We start from the raw sequence: 20,238 nt of genomic DNA, 5'->3' as shown, positions 1-20,238 counted from the left end.
TTTTGCAGTGCTTCCTTAAACGGGGTGTGTGATTATCTTCTTTTTATAGATAAAGAAATTAAAGCTTCCAAAGCTAATATTGACATGCTCAGAGCCACATAGTTAGAGCCAAATCTCTGAAGTGTGTGTGTGTGTGTGTGTGTGTGTGTGTGTGTGTCTGTTCTGTGTTACTGGGAATTAAACCCAGGGCTGCCTTTGCCTTGAGATATATCCCCCACTATTCCCATTCTTTTTTTTTTTTTTTTTAGCTTTTTATTTTGAGACAAGGTCTTGGCTAAGTTTCTGTCTTCCAGGCTGGATTTGAACTTATGATCCTCTTTCTCAGCCTCCCAGAGGCTGGGATCACAGGGGTGCACCACACCCCTTTGGGCATCTCCACTCCAGCCTTGACTTAGTAATGTCGTCTAACCCCCATGTCCAGCCCTAGCCCCTCAGACTGCTTTCTGTTCTGCCATGAGAGTGGGCCAGAGATAAAGATCAGCTGCACGGCACTTGCCTGGCAAACTCAAGGTCCTGAGGTTGAGTCCCAGTACAAAAAAAATCATGAGGGTTGTCTTCATTAGCTTTATTTCAAAAGGAGGAACTTCAGCAAAATTAAGAGACTCCAGGTAACATTACTTAGTAGAAAGTAGAGTAGGACAAAAATCCAGAGCTTCTAATACCAAAGGAGACACACCATTGTATAGCAGAAAGACAGTGTCCAAAATCAGAGACTCGCATTCAAACATCTGCTCCTGAGTGTCTGTACTGTATGACTCTGGCCAGTTTCCTAAGACCTCTGGACTGTAACATGAGGTTTTTACACCAGCACTTGAGAATTGTAAAGATTCAATGTGGATGTGACTGCCACCACCTTGGACCAGGTGGAAGACACAGCACCTTCAGGAACGTTGTGCAAGATGAAAGTTGCTAGTGCGGTGGGTCTTCAGCCTCAGCCCCTTACTTCTCATAAGTAAGAACAGAGACATGATCACATTTCTAAACTCATTTTGAGCACTTTGGTCTCTGTTCTAAAACTTAATGGCTATCTGTACCCTAATCACTACGCGTGCATGCGCCAAAAAGGTTTTGTGGTAACTGTGATACTTTGCCCTTCAGATGCTGGGCTACGGGTTTAGCTCAGTTGGCCAAAGCAGTGCCCAGATGAGGAATATTGTCTCCGGTCTTGGCGAATGGGCCCGTGCTATTTCCAGCCACCTCTAGCTAGTGTCTCCTGGATGAAAATAGAGTGGACAGGCCTGAAGATGCGCGCCCACTTCAGCAGGGAGGAAAGAGCAAGGACTTCACCCCGACAAATAGAGAAACTCTGCAAAAGACACAGCTACAAAGGTCCCACGGCACTGTGAAAGTTGGTCGCTCTGTTTTGGAAGATATTTTGGCAGTGTATGTGAAAGTTAAAAGCACGCACGTGTCCTCCGAGCCAGTAATTCCACTTTCAGTCCCTAAAGACAGACTCACAGACGTGTGGTGAGGTGATTTGTTTTTTTGTACCAGGGACTGAACCCATGATCTTGTGCTGGCCAGGCAGACGCTTCCGCCACTGAGCTAAATCCCTGGCGGTAAAGTGGTTTTGCATTGATAGGCAATGCTGCTTGTGGAAGCACACGCCTTTCTTTAGGATGTAGATGCATACTTTGAAACCTTATCTACCATTTTCTAGAAGCAGATTTATTTTTCTTGGGCTCACATACATATATACACACATACATAAGACATACAGCTGTCTGAAAAAAGACAGTTTTCGAATACCATGTAAAAACTGACATTGTATATATTCCTATAAAGCACATATATCCCCCAACACAAAACCTCAGATATGAAGTGTTTCCAAAACTTCAGATATGAAAACACCATAAAAAAACAGGGAGGTAAAGTATGATTCCCACTGGGGAACAGTGATTGTCTCTGGCATGATAACTGCTCTTGGGAAGGAACAGTTACTATTTACTATACCTAAATATTTTACAGTGGGAATTAATGTATTTACTGCTTGGTAAATAAAATTAAAATTTTTTAAGAAAGGGATACCAGCACCATGTTTTTCTTGCTGACTCTACAGATTCCGTAAGTGTGTGACCATATTTTTCAGTACATATATGGGGGGGATGGAAATTTGATTCAGCAAGAAACCAAGGCCTATTTTTTTCAAGGTTTTTTTTGGTTTTTTTTACAAGCTTTTCTCTTAGAGGCAAGTACATCATTAAGATTCGATTGTCAGGAAAAAGCAATCATTTTCATGTTTCTGGCCATACTGGAGCCCGCGCCTTTGGCTCTGCCGAGTTTGTGGGGTACGGCCTTGGCTTTGCTAACACAATGCCTTGACACAAAAGGAAAAAGACGAGTCTGGCCATATGGTCAAAAGCAAAGGACGTCTGATGTTTGGGAATTCCAAGGAAAAATCCATCTGCTAATCATCTGAATGGTCCAAACCTGATTAATGGGTTGCATAATTACAAAGCCGACTTCAGCCACTTAACATGCATTCTCTTTGCTCCAACACGGACTATTTTCATATGTAAATAAAACAGGAGTCAAGAGCCCCTCAGCCACGCACGTCTCTTCCTCTCCCTGCTATCACTGCCTCTCTCCTGCAGGTGTATTTTCAAACCTGTGGCTCCCTTCTGTCCAGACCTTGTCCTGGAGACGCCTTTAGCTAGCATACAGGTCGCATTGATCCCTTTCACAATTATTTGCATATTAATATTGAATTTGAGTATATAGCAAATTTGTTATATGTAGTCTATCAAAAAGTGATTTCCCATGTTTTATTCACGACGATAGTCAAGTAAGGATTTTAATAAAAGGCATGAGTTAAGTTTACATGGATCCGGCACGCATACGCAAGTTGCCTTTGAATGAGTTATATTTAGGCGGGACGTTCATGGCTCTGCAGAAGTCCCAGTGTGGTTGGAGCCGTGTCCTTGCGCCCGTCTTCCCCATACTCTGGTATGGACCACCTTCCCCTCCTCTGTGTGCCCAGGGCTGTGCAGGGAAGGTCCTTCGGAAGACTGTGTGTGGGCTGAGCCACATTTTCTTGTTGGCAGAATCAAACACTCAGCCCCTGGAGAGCTTGGTCACTGACCCACTGGCTCTAGATGGACTCTGCCTGCCAAAACAGACACCCCGGGGGGGGGGGCGCTGAAACCCCTCCAGGTCAAGGCTGCATCCCAGGCCAGGTAAATCAGGATCTCTGGAATGGCCACTCAGGCTTCTCTTTGTCTACAGTTCCCTGGGTGCTTTCAACAAGCAGACCACAGGTTGCTGGCCACAGATCAGGGTCACAGAGTCGCCACCAGCTCCCTAAGTGGCTGACAGCTACTCAGTCTCAAAGAGAATGACACTGCACATGGACTCAGAGACCACAGGGCCTTTGCTCTAGACAGGTTCCCTGCCAGAAGGCTTACTCTGTCCTCTTCCCATGGCTTCCTGGTCTCCCCCACCACCATACTTCCCGCCGCGCTCTGTTCCCAGCCTATGACGGTGCAGCCTCCTCTCCTGCAGTACTGTCCTAGCGAAAGAGCCTAGAAAGACCCCAAGCATGCAGTGGGTGCTCAATAAATACCTGCAATTTAAATAAAAACAAGTCGGAAAAGATCTGATAGTTCATTTACTGAATCCAACCTTCTCACTGAACAGACGAGAAAACCCTAGTTCAGAGAGGAAAAGGAATGGATCTAAGGTCACAGAGCACAAACAGGGAGTGGATGACCTGGGACTGAACGCCCCACCTCCTACCCCGACCCTCACCCCTGCACTCTCTCTCTTCGCCCCCACACACGGGTTTCCTGTGCAGATGACTGCACACAAACAGGTCCATACAGCAAACCTCCAAGGCTGGCTGTTGCTTCTGCTTGGGCTTTCCAAATATTCACACTCTGCTTTTCAGGGACACTCAGCTCTAGACCTTGACGACTCTGCCTGGAAATCTGAGACCCCCGCTGCCCTGCCGCCCTGCACCAGCTCTCAGAGTCTGCACACCGTGTAGCAGGACTGGTTTTCACTGGCTTTTTTTTTCCCTCCCAGTGATTTTTGTGTTTCGTTTTGTTTTGTTTTCCCTAATCTGGCCTGAAATAAAGAAGCCGTGAGATGTAGGCTTTCAATTTTGTAAATGAGCCTGCCGCTCATGGCACTTTTCAGCAGATAAGGCCCGTGTGGCATTTGCAGAAATGCTTTGCTATCTCTCCAGCAATCCGGCTCCTCTGCGGGCCCCCTTGGTAACAGCTTAGCAAATCCGCAAAAGGAATGCGGCTATAGTTTGTGTGTGGACTGCGGAGTTGTTATGGCTTCCAAATTGCCCAGTGAGTCATTAATCATAGGCCAAGATAGGCCATCGCGCGGCCGGCGGTGAAAGCACCCAGCATAATAGCAGCGAAATCGTGTTTAATATGCAGCTCTCGCCGGCGCAGATAGGGCAGGGGGAGCGGGCGGGACAAAATCATCCCCTTTAGGAAAGAAAACTTCTAGTTATCTTTGATTTGCATTCAGTCTTCCCTCAATAGTCCTTAAGCCTGTTATTTAATTCATTTTGGTGCCAGGGTTCATCACAAAGCAAAACCCTAGGCGAGACCTATGCAGTCTGTGACCTCCAAACCCCTGTCTTTTCTCGTCAGTTCTATGTCGTTTGTGCAGTTGAACTGCAGCAATTTGAAATGCTGACCTCTTCCATAGACAACCTTATTCTCCTTCCGTGAAAGAAAAGCCCAGGGCCGACAAACCACTCAGGCGGGAGGTGCAAGGGAAGACAAAAGTGGTCGACTCATAAATCAATTTCCACAGCCCACCCAAAGCCGCACACACACACTGCACTTGTGCAAATTTTTAAAAATTTGCGAATAGGTTCCTAAAGAAGAGAACAACAACAAAAAATTTTTTTTTTAAAGTTATGAATTGGAAGCAGAAAAAATAGAAGTGAACCTCTGCTCCTAGAGGACTGGAATCACAGGAAGGGACCCGCTCTTCTTTCATACCTGGACTCTCCAGCATGACTGGAAAAGAAAAGTGGAAAATAAATTATGGGAACAAAATCCCACGTCACAGGTGAAGGCTTCGGAGCGGGCAGGAGGGGCGGCAGGAAGCAGAAGGCTTCAGGGGTGGGGGCCTGCGGGGGGCCTCCGCAGCGTGCAGTGTGTGTGACCTGCACCCAGATTCACCCTCGAGCCCCCGTGTCCCACCCACCCTGACATACAGACCTCAGTTAAACCGAGACACCTGTCACTTACAGAACCAATTTTTCTTCGCGCTGTGACTATCACTTCTCTTAAGTTTTTGTTTTTTCAGCAAGTCAGTCATCAATGGCAAGCAACTGAAATAGATAGTGAATGTTTACTCTTTAAAACCTTGTCACAGTGAGACACGTTGCCATGAACCCCCCCCCCCCCACACACACATCCTCTCCCTCTTCCCACCATTTCTGTCATTTTCTGAAACCTATCTGGGTGTCCTGTTGTGTGAGTGTCTTTACAGGGTGTGATCCAAAGTGCCGCCCACCAGGAACCAGCAAGGCAGGCTCACAGACACAGGACGGTGTGGCTTCCTTCACGTGAGCCACTGGATCTGGCACCTGAGGCTCCCGCATCTTCCCCAAAGTCAACATGCTCGCGAAAGGTGAGTGCTTTGAATCAGTTCAGGACGTGGAGGCAGCCAGAGCAGCCAAGGAGAAAGGACTTCCAGACAGGGAGGATGGGATAAGTGTATTCAAAGCCAGTGGGAGGATTTTAGGGAGAATTAGTGGCGATTTGTCTTTTACTGTAATACATTTTTAAAAATCTAAACATGTACCATAGTTTCCCACCCTACTATACGCTGTTATTTAATTCAAATCTGCACATACTGAGAACTTCCCGGGTCTCTCCACCAGGCATTAGGAATTTAAGATACAGTCTTTTTCCTTCATATCTAACAACTGAGTGTGTAAATAGAGCACAAAAGCTCCCTGATACAGAAACAAAGCTATGAGCAGAGAGAAATGAGTTTCTCTTTTAACATGTGAATCAGTTCTTAGATCCCCCCCCCCCCCCCGTATTCACATTTTCTTGCTACAAGGATTTTTAGGTTGAAAAGACAATTCCCAAATCAATTTGCATCGTGCTGAAGTCCATTCTTTCTGTTCTCGAGACCTCCTGACACCTAAAGAATAAAAATGACCAGTTCTCTTCTTGCGTTCTGAAAATTGAGTTTCCCCTATTATGAAGCACGCACTAATGAACCCTTATATTTCAGTTACTTTCAAGATGCATAAAACATTGTTTGGAAATTAATGAGGATGCACGAGTTGTTGTAGCTGAGTGAGATAAAGCATCATGGAGTTTCCTGGCTCCTTTTCTGAAGAACTATTGTTCTCAGAGCTGCAGAGTGCTCGCCACGGCCACTATGGGAAGTTCAGGGTGTCTGTTCCTTTGATACAGCGGGCTTGACTGGGGAAAAGCGGACCTGGAAGGTTTTCTCTGAGTTCAAACTCAACTTAAAGCCTTTGTATTTTGAGAGTTTCTTGCATCCGGGGAAGCGGGAGACGCAAGGTTATAAACAAATAAATTACAGAATATTGTCCAAAGGGCAACTATACAACAACTGAGAAATGAAATTTACAGAGAAAAAAGTGACTGATCTGTGTAACATGGAGACAAACATCAGGTGCAGGAACGTGAGACACCAGATCAGCAGAGAGGACACGTGCAGGGATATAGAGGGGAGAGGAAGCCAAAGAGAGCTGGAAGACAGGAAATTTGGTACTGGGGGGGGGGGGCGGTGAGGGCCAGCAGGCGTGGCTGGAGATCTGGCGGAAGCTGGGTCACCACAGCTCTTCCTAACTACTCATTCGGGGAGCTCCTGAGAGCACTGCCATGTTTACTTTATTCTGGATCCACGGACAGCCCAGCAGGGTGCAGGCAAGACTTCCATCAGTGTTTCTGGAATGTTCCAAGAAACTACGATTGTGGGCGAAGGGGAAACCGTGCAAGTGGTGTAATTCCACTAAGAAACATCACTGTGGTGTCAGCCAAGTGATCTGTACACTATTTTTAAAGTACTCAGGTGGTTACATGTGGAGAATGGATTAGAGATGATCGCAGAGGTAGAGGTCCTGGCAGAAACCGAAAGATCCCAAAAGAAGGCTAGAAGCAGCTACGCAACTGAGCTTTCAGGGCTGAATCTGAGCAAAAGGAACGTGTATCTGAGAAGTCTGGACATGGAGAAAATGTTATTTTAGATAATACATTGGCTGCATTTTCAAGTAACACGCTCATAATATTTCCTTCAGCCTCTGGGTATCTTTACACACAAAATATTTCTAAGTTTGAAAGGCCCGTGTGTCTAATCCTTAACCGAGGGACACAGTACACTAAACACTCGGGAAGGGTTTTCAGCTGTTCTGGAATTTCAGGACTACATGCAGAACCTTTTGGATGACGTTCACTGGGAAATCGGGGTAGAGAGATCAGAAGGGACCCTTGGTCTTCTGATTGGAACACTGGGCGAACGGTGATGCCACAGATCAAGGTCTGGAAGACAAGTGGGGTACAGTCTTCCAATCAGCAGTTCTTCCAGGGCTTCCTCAGCCCTTGGTGAGGCCTGGGGTAAGAGCCACAGGGGGCCTAGGAAGGGGGAAACCAGGAAGGGCTGAAACTCTAGCTCCAAAAGCAATGTCTCACTACAGGAAGACGTCAGCAGTGAAGAAAACTGGTTGGGAAAAAAAATTCAGCTGGCACTGAAGGTCTGCCATTCTTATAACCTTGAGATCCTGAGCAAATAATCCTTGAAGAGACTACACCCAGCATTCTCCCCGTGCACCCCAACCTTGGCCTCCCACGGGGCTGTGTGATCTGAGTCACTTACTGTCTCTGGATCTCTGCTCCTCTCATCTCAGGGGACTGAAGGAGGGGACCTTAAGGTGCTGCTACTTTTAAGCATTTAGGAACTCCAGGAATCTTCTGTGTTGGGAAATTAACCTCCTTGTTCCAACTTAAGAGCACAAACAGTGAGGGCCCAGGGGGGTGAGGGTAGAGCCCAAGGGGTGGTGAGAGCCTTGAACTGGTGAAGGTCCCCTGGACTCAAATCGCCTAAGCAAGGAATCCTGAATTGCTCTGAGACCTGACATCTATATTCTTCTTTCTTGTAAATAGAATATTACCTGTTTGTCAAGCAGTGAAATCCTGGGCTTAAAAAGGAAAATCCCAGCCTTACTTTATTTTAGTTGCTTTTAGCAGGGAGATGAGTCCAGAACCTCCACACTTGGCTGCACCCCAGCCTCCTTTTTTCTCTCAACACTGAGTCTTGCTAAGTCTCCGGACTGCCCGGCCTGATTCTAACGTGCAATCCTCCTGCCTCGGCATTCCAGAGTGCGAGGAGGACAGGCCTCACTTCAGAAGTGAGAAGCTCCGGCTGGCTGCTTCTTTGGCTCTTTGTCCTTCCTCCTCTTGGTTAGAAGAATCACCCCGAGCCACGAGACAATGAGCCCAATGCTGAGAGTGCCCGAACCGAGAGCAGCCGTGACCTCGCCACACTGTGAGGTATCGCACAGCCAGGGTGACTTTCTACATGTGGACTCTTCCTTGGAGCAGGAGGGATGGAGAGAGGAAAGGAAGGGGAGAGAAGAAGATGAAAGAAGGGTGATACAGGGAGAGAGAAGAAGAAAGGAGACAACAAGAGGCACAGAAGGAAGAAGAGAAGGGAGGAGAAGGAGGGAAGGAGGGAAGGAAGGAGATCTGTTCTTCCTTCTCACATCACAAGTGGGATTCTGTGCTTACACCATCGAGTCTGTTTTGACAAAAGTGGTGCCTGACCTCCCCCAGAGCAATGGAGAAGCTCAGCAACCTGCAACGTACACTATGCTAGAGAGATAAGGATGCAGTACTTAGCTGTTTACAGAAAAAGGAAGAGGAGGAGAAGAAAGAAACTTGGTTACAGACAGTAAGAAAACTAAATGAAGATGCTCCGGTGCAGAGAGCACAGCTGTAGCCTCACTGCCCAGCACAGAAGAACACAGTGTTCATAGGAATCAAGTAAATGATGAAAAGAAGGAAACAATCTTTCCCACCTAAGAATGATCGAACCTTAGACACCTGATGATCCATCGTTCAATCTCTTGGATGACTGCGCCCCCTTCCCCAGGTCAACTCAACCCATGTGCAGAAATGTCATGAGAAGCTGCTGGTGAGTTTCACTGGTGTGGCCAGGAGGACTCCAGGATCCACACTTCCAGTGTGGACTAAATCCCCCCAGAGGTCTAATAGTGCAGGCAGTCTGAAGAGAGGAGCCAAAATACGCCCTGATAAACATAATTCCCGTGTTATGAAGGCGTAACCTGGAACCTGGGTTACAGGAAAAGAGGGATGGGGAAGAGGTCTTGGGGCTGGTGACCACCAAGGGAAATGCTGCCTTAGCCACCAGCATGCGTTTCCGGCCAGGCGTCTAAGTGTCGTTTTAAGGATGACTTTGTTGCCACAGTTATCACCATTCTAGGGCAAGGATTGGCAAAGAATAACCTGAGAACCAAATGCCATTGTTGGAAATGAAACGCCGTCGGGACATGCCCACTTTCATGCATACGCTGCTCCTGGCTGCGTATGATGGAGTAACGCGGTCAACTTGCCAAGCTCAGCTGAACTGGGTCAGATGGTGCGGTGTGGAGGGCCCGCCTGAGGGCTGTTACCAACAGCATAACAGGAGAACTGGAGGGGAGGACGGTGTGCTGTGGATTTTCCTTGAGGAACTTGTCACACTGGTTTTCCTGATATGAACTCCTCGGCTGCTCTCATCATCGGAGGAGCGCAGGTCCTAGCTGTTGCTGAGGATGATTGTGGTTCTCTTTGGGGGAGTTCTGGACTTTACTTTGAGCACTGCTTCAGGTACAGATGTCCCAGGCTGCTGGCACTGATCCTCCATCCCACTGATGCAGACTTTATAGCTTCTTCCCCTGCAGACTTTTGGGCATATCTGGTGCAGATCCCCGGTGCAGACTTGCCTGAGACATTGTCACAGGCTCTAGGCCTGCAGCTGGAGTACGGCTGGATTTGTGAAGCACACTGCCATGAGCTCTAGGTCTTCAACCAGGTTCGTGGAGGACATTGTCATGGTATCCAGTCTCTCAGCTGGATTCTTTGAGTCTCTATTGCATAGACAGATCTCTTGAACTATACCGCATTTGACATTTTGGGTCAACATTATAAAATAATCCTGTAAATTATGGAGCCTGTATTAAATCCTTTCCCTTGCAAACCCTGACTACAACACTACCCTTGCACCCTAACTGCAGAGATCATATTTGCCTAAAAGTCAGCAACATAGTCGGTTTTTATAGAAAAGTTTGCAGACCTCTGATCTAAAAACTATTTGTCTTTTTTCTCCTTTCTCCATTCCCCCTCTACTGGAGACTGGACCTACAGCCTTCGCCTTGCTCTCTATTCCCAGATCTTTTAAAATTTTTTATCTTGAGGGAAGTTCTTGCTAAGTCACTAAATTACAGAGGCTAGAGTCCAATCTCAGCGCAGTCCTCCTGCCTCAGCCTCCCATATTTGTCTCTGTTGATGCTGTTGCTCTGTTTCGGCTGCCGAACTTCTGAGTTCACTTCTCTGGGATATTCTTGAGCATCTGAGTAGAGCCCATCTCCAGGTATAAAAGCAGACAGGAAAAGAACTCAGTCTACCAGTCACAAGCTCCTGCCCAAGATGTGAGGCCTGACAGCACAATGAACCAGAGACAGCAGAGAATCCACTGTGGCCCTGATGGCAGCTGGGCCAGCCAGAGACACATCAGCACCAGCAGGACATCCAGTGCCCAGTCCTGGAGATGGGCCTCGAGATGGTCACAACCATATCCAGCCACGCGGGGCGGGACATTTGGGCTGCTTCTCTGTCTCATTTATTTCCAGCTCATTTCTGTTTTTCCAACAGCCCCTTAGAATACATCTGTATGCCCAGCAGCAGGTGAAAAAAACTGAGGTTAAACAACTTCTCTGAGTCAACACTGGAACCCTTTTGACAAAAACAGGAATCTTATTCTACTGTGCCAAGCGGGCGCAGACGTCTTTTGATAACACCCTGCTTACTAGGTTCGCTTGTAAATTAAACAAACCGCCACTCTTCAAAGCCGGCAGAAAGTTAAGGGCTCTGCGAACGCTTACCAGCATCGTGTTATTTTTCCTCCTCCTCTATTCGCATCCAGGTGGCTTTATTTTTCATCTGAAAATGTCATCACCACGTCATTAGCAAAGCACTGTTACCTGACCATAGGAAGAAGCATCCCCAGGCCATATGGCTGAGTTTAATCTACATGGTCACGGTGTAATCCCGTTGAAATGGCTTCCCTTTGCAATCAAAACCGAATTTCACACTTTACCAAGATGGGAACAGCTCCTGTCTCCCCCGGAGTAATATAGATCTCCCCAGGCAGCCAAGGCCTATGGAAATGGCTTTCTTCTCCAGTCCCGCAGCAGGTGGGGGGCAGGGCTGGGAGGTCAGCATGAATGGGAAGAGGTTGGAGGAAGTAATCCACCCCATTCACCTCCTCCAGATGGACCGCTGGGGATGGCCAGCCCGTGGCACTCTGGAAACATGCACTAAGAAACATAAGCCACCTTCATGGATCGCTGGCTTGATCTCAGCCACAGTTGTCATTTCTAGAGTTAATTTTCTGGTATATCTCCTCCCAAAGCTGAAAGGAATGACCCCTGCTGACACACTGGCGATCTGTCAGGGCCACCTACGTCATCAAATCCCCAGCTACATCTGTTGTGAGCAAACCTCTGCCCATTTATTCCACACAGCCCATCTTAGACCAGTGGGTGAGAAAAAACAACTGGACGGCACTAGCTAGGTAAGACAGACCCAATAAAAGAATGGGGTGTTGCTTTTAAAAGAAACTTCCCACCTGTAACATTGTCTAAAGTGGTCATTGTCAGGCTGTGTCCAATCTGATACACTATCTCACTGATGAAATTATACCAGATACCTCCTTTCTGGGTACAGTTGGGAACTATGAATCCAAAAGACCATTCAAAGCACATTTGCTCTGTCAAAGTGGTTTAACTTCCCAGAGATCTGTCTCAAGGACAGTTATGGGCATATATAAATGTTTGGCTATAAAATTTTTCATTTATTTGCAAACAGCACAGCATTTAAGAAAGAGGTCCATTTTGTATAAAAAGGCATAAGCACCTGCCTTGTAAGCAGGTGGTCGTGAGTTCAATCCCTGGTACCGATAAAAAAAAAAAAAAATACACAAATCAGTTAAGCTATTACTACTATACATTCTACAAACATTTAAAATTATGGATGAGTAAAGATTCAGAAATGTGTAATGACTAGGTTTTTCAGTTTCCGTCTGACCCCATAAATAAGGGGGACATGAAAGCCTTCTCATCTGTTGTGCTCTCAGGAACCAGCAAAGGATGCGGGAAAATAATTGTTGATTTAATAACTAAGTTAACGTTCTTATTATAACTAGAAAAGTGAAAGCTGTGGGGAAGACATATATATATTCACATATATATAATATGTTCATATAACTACACACTTGTTTCTTCCTAGTTGGCTGTCTTCACTTATATATATATATATGTGACATCACAGATACATTGTCATGTTAGTAAACATAAATCTACATTGTCATCCAAAATTCTGCATGATATGCTGTTATATGAACTTCTAACAATTATTGGGACCCATATTCAATATTCAAGTTTCAAGTTGTTTCGGGTTTTTTAACCTTATGAAAAAGAGAATACAACACATGTTTTCGGGTGCCTGGCTTTGGGAGTGTATCTGATTTTCTTTTCTCTATTAAATATGTAGAATTAGAATTAGCAGGTTCAGGAAGAAATCAGTGTTGTTCCTTGAAATACACTAAGCGCCCACCTGTGTCCCTGTGAGGGACGCAACATTGCTCAGAGCGGGGAGCTGGATGGCCTCGGGGGTCACGTGGCTGCCTCCGCAGGAAGTGCAGGATGAGGAAGGTGACGCACTTCCGGTGTCCCGGACCCTTCCACTTCCTACTTCCGGCTCCGCCGGAAACGGAGACGCTGCGAAAGAAAGAGGAAGCTGCCCTGTGCTGGTCTCCATAGCAGAGCTGCAGTACCTGGTCATTCTGTTTTATCGTGCATTTGTAAGGGCACAGATCCCATCAAAATGTACATGGATCACCGTGGCTGTATCGTTAGGGTCACATTTAAGCACTTTTATGTGACGTGTTTGTGCAGGTGGGGAGAGGCGCTGCTCACGAGGCCAGACTGTGTTTCAAACAAAACAGCATTTGAACATTTTCAGCTAATGCATTTCTATAAAAAGAAATGACCTCAAACAATCCTCAGTCTCTCCAGCCCGCCACGATCTTGCCCAGCAGTTCTAAGGCATGGCATGAGCCAAAGACAGGATCTGTCTTTGGACAGCAAAGAAGTTTGCCCAAAGAAGGACATAGGACAGTAAATAGAGGACAGAGTGAGAATGTGTCACAAGTCACTTCGCTCTCCAGAATCCAGATCCACAAGTAAGAATGAGTGAAAAATAATCACAGAGAAGCTGATCAGGGTTTGCAGAATTACACTCCTGACATTAAAACATGGTAGCTTTTCTTTTTTTCTTCCTGCTTTTTTTTTTTAATTAGTCTTTTGAAATTCGAAACAATTGATGGGGGAAAATCACAAAGAGGTGGTGACTCCAACCCTGGATTTTTGGGAGTTGGAGCAAGCTTGAGTTATCTCACCAGTGAGAAGAATGGCTACTCCCGAAATTTCTGCCAATGGGTTCCTGGAGATTTTCCTTCCAAGGCTAGTGGGAGAGAGCAGATATGTAAGCCACTCTGGAATATGAAGAGAGTGAAGTTCTAGAAGCCGAGCAGAGTGGCTGGATTCTATCTCCCACTGCTAATTCCCCGTGGCAAAGCAGTCACTTCACAGGCCTTAAATTTCTTTTCCATAAAAAGGGCCGATAATTTCCTACATGCTCCACTAGGCAGAAGTAACAGCCCATCATCCTGCCCTTAGCAGAGGACAGCTGGTCTTTTGGAGGTCCCAAACCCTCCACATTGCTGGAGAGCCCTCTAAGACGCACACAGCTCACCTCTCAGCACCCCAAAAGTGTGGACCCTGCGGAGCAGTAGCACACACGGTCCTGGATGACAGCACAGCATTTCCGCTTCATAGATGGGCTTGCGTACGTGGAATATAATTTCTTTACACACAAAACTGAAGGATTCCTTGCTATTTCTTTTCCACTGAGTAGATGCTACACTCGGCCAGGCTAAGCTGTCTTACACAGCTATCTTCGTGCATGTTTGCCTCTCACCTGGCAGGTGGCTCACTATTTCTTCTTATGTAGTGCAAGAGACAAAGGTTCAACTCCCTGGAGTGCTTGAGAGTGCACCAAGAATCCCAGTCCTATCTCTAAGCTGCAAACTGAGTGTCTTCCAGCACTAAACAGCCAAAGACAAACTGAAGAACCTCATTTCTAAGGAGTCCCTCTCTTCCGGCCTTCAATACTTTCTTCTTTTCATAAGTGTACAGATGTCCAGTGTGTACCAGGTCCTGTTAGAAAAGGGACAGGAGCCGTATTAAGGCAACAGCCAAGGCAAAGAACACGCTGCCTTTGGCCCAGGCTTTCAGAAGGAAGCGAGCGTGCAGTTGACCTCTGGATCTCACTGGGGAAACCGAGGGCTGCCTTATCGGGCAGGGCAGGGAATTTGGAGTCAGGCAAACCCAAGTTCAAATTTTGCCTCTGCCACTACCAAGCGGCCATGTAAGCAGGGACCAGTCAGCCCCGCTGGAGTCTTGCTCTCTTTAAGGTAAATACAGTAACATCATCTTAGAGGATTGTTGTAATTGTCACAAATTGGCCCTTGAACAACAGTCCTTATGCAGCATGTGAGGATAGGTCGTAGATCTGTCCATCTGTCTGTCTGCAGGGTCATCTCCCAGGCAGCCCCTGCCCTGGCTTCAGCAGCAGAAGCTGGAGCATCATCAAGCATCAGGAACTGCATGGAGGCTGAGGCGTGTCCCTCTCCTTTGCTTGCAAATCTCTGCTCCTGTGGCTGGCCAGGCTTCATGGGTGGAGGGTCAATTCGCCATGGCCGTTTGTATCTGCAGCGGGCCTGACAGGCCGGGAGAGGAAGGCGTTAATGTTTTCTGACAGGCGACCCCTAATTGTGGGAGCTTTTCTTCTGGGCCTCTCTGTGAAATTCTGACTTAGGCGAGCAGCATAACAAAGTGGTCTGGCATTGAGTGAGACTGCGGTACACTGGGCCGGGGGCCTGAGGGAGGGGGCGGACGCCCGGCATTATTCATGAAGACTTTCAGCTGTTTTTGTCTTTTAACTAACCTTTGAGTTTGATCAGAGGGCTGGCCGGCCTCCCTTTTGCCAAAGGCTCTGCTGGCACCTGGACAATGGAGACAGACTGTTTTCCTAGTAAAGAGAGATGGGGGTGGCTGGGCTGAGCTGCTGGGGTGGGGGCACAGCCACGCTGCCCCTGTCTTGGTTCTCGGGACAGGGATGGGGTGGCTCCCCCAGCGCAAGCTGCCACCCACCACCCACCACCCTGGGACGGCGCTCCCTGGCCTCAACAACTTCATCCCACTGAGGCGGTGGGCGGTGGGCTGATCCCAGGTGCAGAAGCTCTCTTGGTCCCTCCTCCCTCCCTCCTAAGGCTCAGCGATGGCAAAGGCTCCAATCTGGATGATTCTGCTTTTCTTTCTTTCTTTCTTTCTTTCTTTCTGTTTTTCACTGGGTGTACGCAATGAGGCAAAAGCAGAGGGCGGATGGATGAAGAGAGAAGGGAAAAAAGGAAGACAGAAATTTAGAAAAAGAAAGGACAGTCTGAGAAAGGGGGTCTTGAAAACAGGCGAGGCGGTGGAAGCTCTGGGACCCCAAGGCTGTGGGCACGGGACTGGACGGCGAGGCCCGGGGTCCAGGGGCGCGGGGTGCAGTCCGGGAGGGGAGCTCTCCTCGCTTTGGGCAGGTGCAGAGCTTTGTCCCAGGTCCACTTCCTGGCCCCACCGCCCAGACCCAGGGCCCGCCCTCTGCATCGTGCTCTGCAGAAAGCGCTCCCCGCGGGGAGTGTGGCTCCCCCTCCCCGCCTCGTCCCCAAAGTAGCCCCGGTGGCCCGCGCGTCAAAGGCGGCTTTGTGCGCAGCGCGCGCGGAGGGCCCGGGCCAGCTCCTGCCTCTCCCGTCCTCCGCCTCTGCGCTCTCCGCGCCCTCCGCGCCCTCCTCGCCGCTCTCCGGGTCTCCTCCTCCTCCTCCCCGTTCCTTCCCGTCCCGCCCACCTGTCCAGGACGCGTCCTCCTCCCTCTCCCTTCCTTGCTCCCCTCCTCCCCTCTCCCTAGCTCCTCTTATTTTCCCCTCCCTCCCTCCGCTCTTTCCCCCACCTCCACCTCCTACCTGTCGCCGCTTCTCTCCCATCCCCTCTCCACCCGCTGCCCCCACCAGGTGGCCCCGGTCCCCGGCGCGCAGCTGACAGCGGACGCGCGCCCGGAGCCAATCAGCGCCCGCAGGCGCCGCCGCTGAATGAATCATTAAGCCCGACACGCGCTCGGGCCCGCGCTCCGCGCCGCGCGCTCCCTGCCATTAACCTACACACCCTCCTTTGTAACGACCTAATCTTGCATGCAAAGGCAGGAGGGATAGAACTTCTGCAACCTGCGCTCACGCTCGGCCGGTCGCTTCGCAGCTGGAAAGGGTCGTGAAGTGTCAAGGAATCCTCTCCCGCCCCTACCTTAGACTCCTGGAAACTTGGAGGTTCTGGGGGGTGGGAAATCCCCAGACAACCTTTCTTGGATCAGGGTGAAGTTCAGAGACTTCGCCACTAGGAAATGAAAGAGAGATGGGGTGGTTCCCGTTTGGTACACCAGAGAAGCATCCGTGGCGGTAAAAATAATAATAATAAAGTTGCAATCAAACCTGCTTCTTGGAGAGCTCTCTGTAGAAAAATCCCTTTTAGACGCCTGTAAGTGGTGGAGGGAATGAGGGGGCTAGAGGAGCCCTCAGCCCACCAGCAGCAAATCTTTGTTTATTCCAGCACCAAAGCTCAGGAGGAGGCTGTGTACACAGCACACACACCCACAGCCCAGAGGCTGCCATTTTCCACTCAGGAGGTGATCGATGCCCAAGAGCGTGTTCCTAGCTTTATTTTCCAGTAGAGAAACCTGATAGTAACTCCTTTTGCAAACTTGTGGGTACAGTACAAAAAGATGGGTGACTTTTCCAGAGTTAGATGGTGCAGACTTAGGCTCACCCTCAACCCAGGAAGGCTGCTGTCAGAGCCTCCAAAAATCTGACCTGGGAAGAGCCCATCCCTAAGGCTCCGTGAAGCAGGCAGGGTCCGCAGGAGCCAAGGCCGCTTACTGAAAGGGTAAATAGAAGCATCTAATGGACAGACCTGGAGGCGGGACTGAGGCAACCCCTGCAGGGCAGCAGCAGACTTTAAACAAGGGGACCCTTAGCACCTCTGAGCTGCAAGGGCCGAAGGGAGGCAGGTGTCCTTGGATCTCAGTGACCACTGTTCCCATGGAGGAGAAGCATCTTTGCTAGCTGTGACCTGCAGACCTAGCAGAGGAGCCACCGCCAAAGCACCTGAGTCCAGAGGAAGCAGAGTTTCCAAGCCAGCCCTCCTCCCTCACTGCCAAGTCCTGAGGCCCCCACTCCCTTGCCCAACCCAACAGGAAGCCAGGAAAAAGCAGCCCTAGCCAAGGTGTCCAGGAAGTCCTGCCTCCTGAGGCTGGAGAAGAGCAGGGCTGGAAGGGGGACCGGAAGGGTCAGGGACACAGCTTCCCAAGGCCCAGAGGAGGGGTCAGCTCAGTTCCTCCAAACCCCTGTCTTCCAGGCAATGGGGGTGGAGCACTGAGCTGACAGGTTAAGGTCCTTGTCCTCCTGGGGTTCACCCTCTAATAGGGGACAACTGCCACAGTCATACCTGTCTTTTTTAAAAAGCAAAGGCACTGTGTTTCAGTCCATGCCAGGAAGGACAACCAGGCTGCGGACAGAGAGGGGCTTTGGCTGGTGAAGAGCTGCTGGGCAGGGCCCTTAGGGTGAGCCGAGTCTTACAGAGGCCGCATTTGAGGAGGGCAATCTAGACTTTCTCAGAAAGTCTACCTGGGGTCTGCCTTGACCTCAGGATTTCATTGAGAGCCAGCTGGATTAGAATGGAGTCTGGGCTGTGATTTTAGATGCACGTAAGCAGTTCCCACAGAAAAAAAGGGGAGACAGGACTGGAAGAAGGACCACCCCAACAGGCACCCACGTTTGCATGCATCTGGTAATTTCATTCTCCCTTAATCTTGTTTCATCAGACTGCATGCCCCCGCCCAGCTGGGGCGTTCGGTTTATGTTTTAACACCCTGCAAGAGCACCAGGGTGGACAGACATATTCTAGCCCCCTCCCTGCATCTTAGGCCCACTGCTAAAACTCTAAGCAAATAGCAGGGTGGTTTCTTTCCTCTCCTTTGGTGGAGCCGCCCACTGTGAACTCCAGGCAGATTTTTCTCCCTCTTAACTCCAGATTTTAGAAGTAAAAAATAAAATAAAATAAGCCAAAAAAAAAAAAAACCCATAGAAGCAAATAATAACAACAACAACAAAAATCTGTGCCAGGGAGGTGAAATGTGTGCCCAGGAGTTTTATCCCAGCCTCTAAGACACAAGCATTCAACAGCCTGCAGGGCTCGGTTTCTTTTTGGACGCCACTCTCCTGTCCTTCTCCTGGCTTTCAGGGTGCCTGCAGCCTTCACTTGGGGGTCTCCAGGCCAGCTTTGAATAGGCAGCTATCTCAGCGGGTAAAGTCAGCCGCAGGAGTTTTCCTCCCCTACCCCCTGCGCCCCTTAGCGAATGGGGCCGGGCGGGAGCAGAGGCCTGGAGCGCGCTGACAGCCCAGGGCCCGGCCTCCGCGCAGCCAATGGGCAGCGGTGATTTATGCGGCTCGCTCCGCCGGCTGAATGCGGCTTGTCAGCCTCGCAGTGAAGGGCTTCCCGGCCGCACAAGCCCCGGCTTTGTGTTGCTTAGCGATTAGAGCAGATGTAATGAGATTTTGCCCAATCCCGGTATTGTCCTTCCCTAGCTCAGGCAAAATCGTGTGTGTGTGTGTGTGTGTGTGTGTGTGTGTGTGTGTGTGTGTGTGCCTGTGTGTTTCTGTGAATTTTTTCAAGTTTGCCTTTGCATTGTGGCAAACAGCGGCTAACTTTGCCTCGAGTTGAAGGAGGCTGGGTATTTTCCATGGCCAAGTGTTACCCACCTGTCCTGACCCACAGGAGCGGGAAAATCCCCTTTTGTGGGGTTAGGTTCACAGTCAGAAGCCACTGGCTACACTTGCTTTGCACACCTTATCTGGAAACTGCAAAGGAGTTAAATGAAATGCAAGAGAAATGGAGGTGGGGGGTCGCTGTGGTCCTCGAATAAAATAAAACAGAGCCTGCATCGCTGAAGCCTCACTTCCCTGGAGGAAGCTCTAAATTGGCCCACTGCTGGCAGAAAGTCCGATTATTTATGGCGATGAGGAATTCACTGATGTTTTTCTCCCCTTAATTATGCTCATCTCTTTGAAAGGGACCAAAGCCCTAACGCATTCTATAGAGGGTCATTTAGCAAAATGACATCAGGCGCTGTGTCCTGCTCAGCGCATAAGGGCTTTAAAAATGGTTACTCTGTGCTACTAAACGGTATAGATGTACCAACACAGACTGGATTTTTAACTCTGGAAGACGTGCCCGCTCCTCACTCTTTGTTGGATTTTGTAAGATGCGATTTTTTTTTTTTTTTTTTTTTTTGCGCTGGGCTTTCCGCTTGGCTGGAGACACGCACGCTGAATGGCCAAGTGATGCCGGCGGCCAGCGAGGAGGCGGCAGAGCCCCAGTAGGATTCTAATCACGTTCTTGCCAACTGACAAGGAGCAAGCCAGCCAAAAACCCACCAATTTCTTTTTGAATCTTGGTAATTGGGTACTTTTACACGCAGCTCACGCTATTGGGACAGAGTCATGGGCTGACATCGGCCAGTGTCTCAAGGCGACCATACAGTTCTAAGCGCCTATATTTATTTAAATCTAACTCCTTCTGCCAGGAGGAATTCGGATCACCCATGCCTTTTACTTAAAAGCAATGCGGGAGCGTGTGCACTGGGGGAAAGGGCAGGGAAGATGTGTGCCGGGGAGAGGCAGAGGCAGACAGCCCGCTCCAGCCTGCTCCTGCGGGGGGACCTGCCCATCCCCAACCTTCAGCCTCTGCCCTTCTCCCGACGCCCCCTTGACCGATGGCTCTTCAGCTCTCCCTGG

At 49.0% G+C, this 20,238-nt stretch overlaps 1 long non-coding RNA gene across 2 annotated transcripts; it reads right to left on the bottom strand.

Moving 5' to 3' along the window:
* Positions 1 to 550: 550 nt before the first annotated feature.
* On the bottom strand, positions 551 to 16,201 carry LOC134477400 (uncharacterized). 2 transcript variants are annotated; one of them, XR_010049460.1, is made up of 3 exons: positions 11,117 to 16,201; positions 5,220 to 5,302; positions 551 to 4,985 (listed from the first exon to the last, which is right to left on the bottom strand). It is a non-coding gene; the product is annotated as an uncharacterized LOC134477400 (long non-coding RNA). The 2 variants fall into 2 exon arrangements; XR_010049459.1 differs by having other exon boundaries at positions 551 to 5,302.
* Positions 16,202 to 20,238: the final 4,037 nt, after the last annotated feature.

The sequence above is a fragment of the Cavia porcellus genome, unplaced genomic scaffold (assembly GCF_034190915.1).
Source record: "Cavia porcellus strain 051 isolate PalLab524CR breed Dunkin Hartley unplaced genomic scaffold, mCavPor4.1 scaffold_8, whole genome shotgun sequence".
Classification (NCBI taxonomy): Eukaryota; Metazoa; Chordata; class Mammalia; order Rodentia; family Caviidae; genus Cavia; species Cavia porcellus.
The sequence above is the reverse complement of the archived record's forward strand: the minus strand, read 5'-3'. Positions and strand labels throughout refer to the sequence as shown.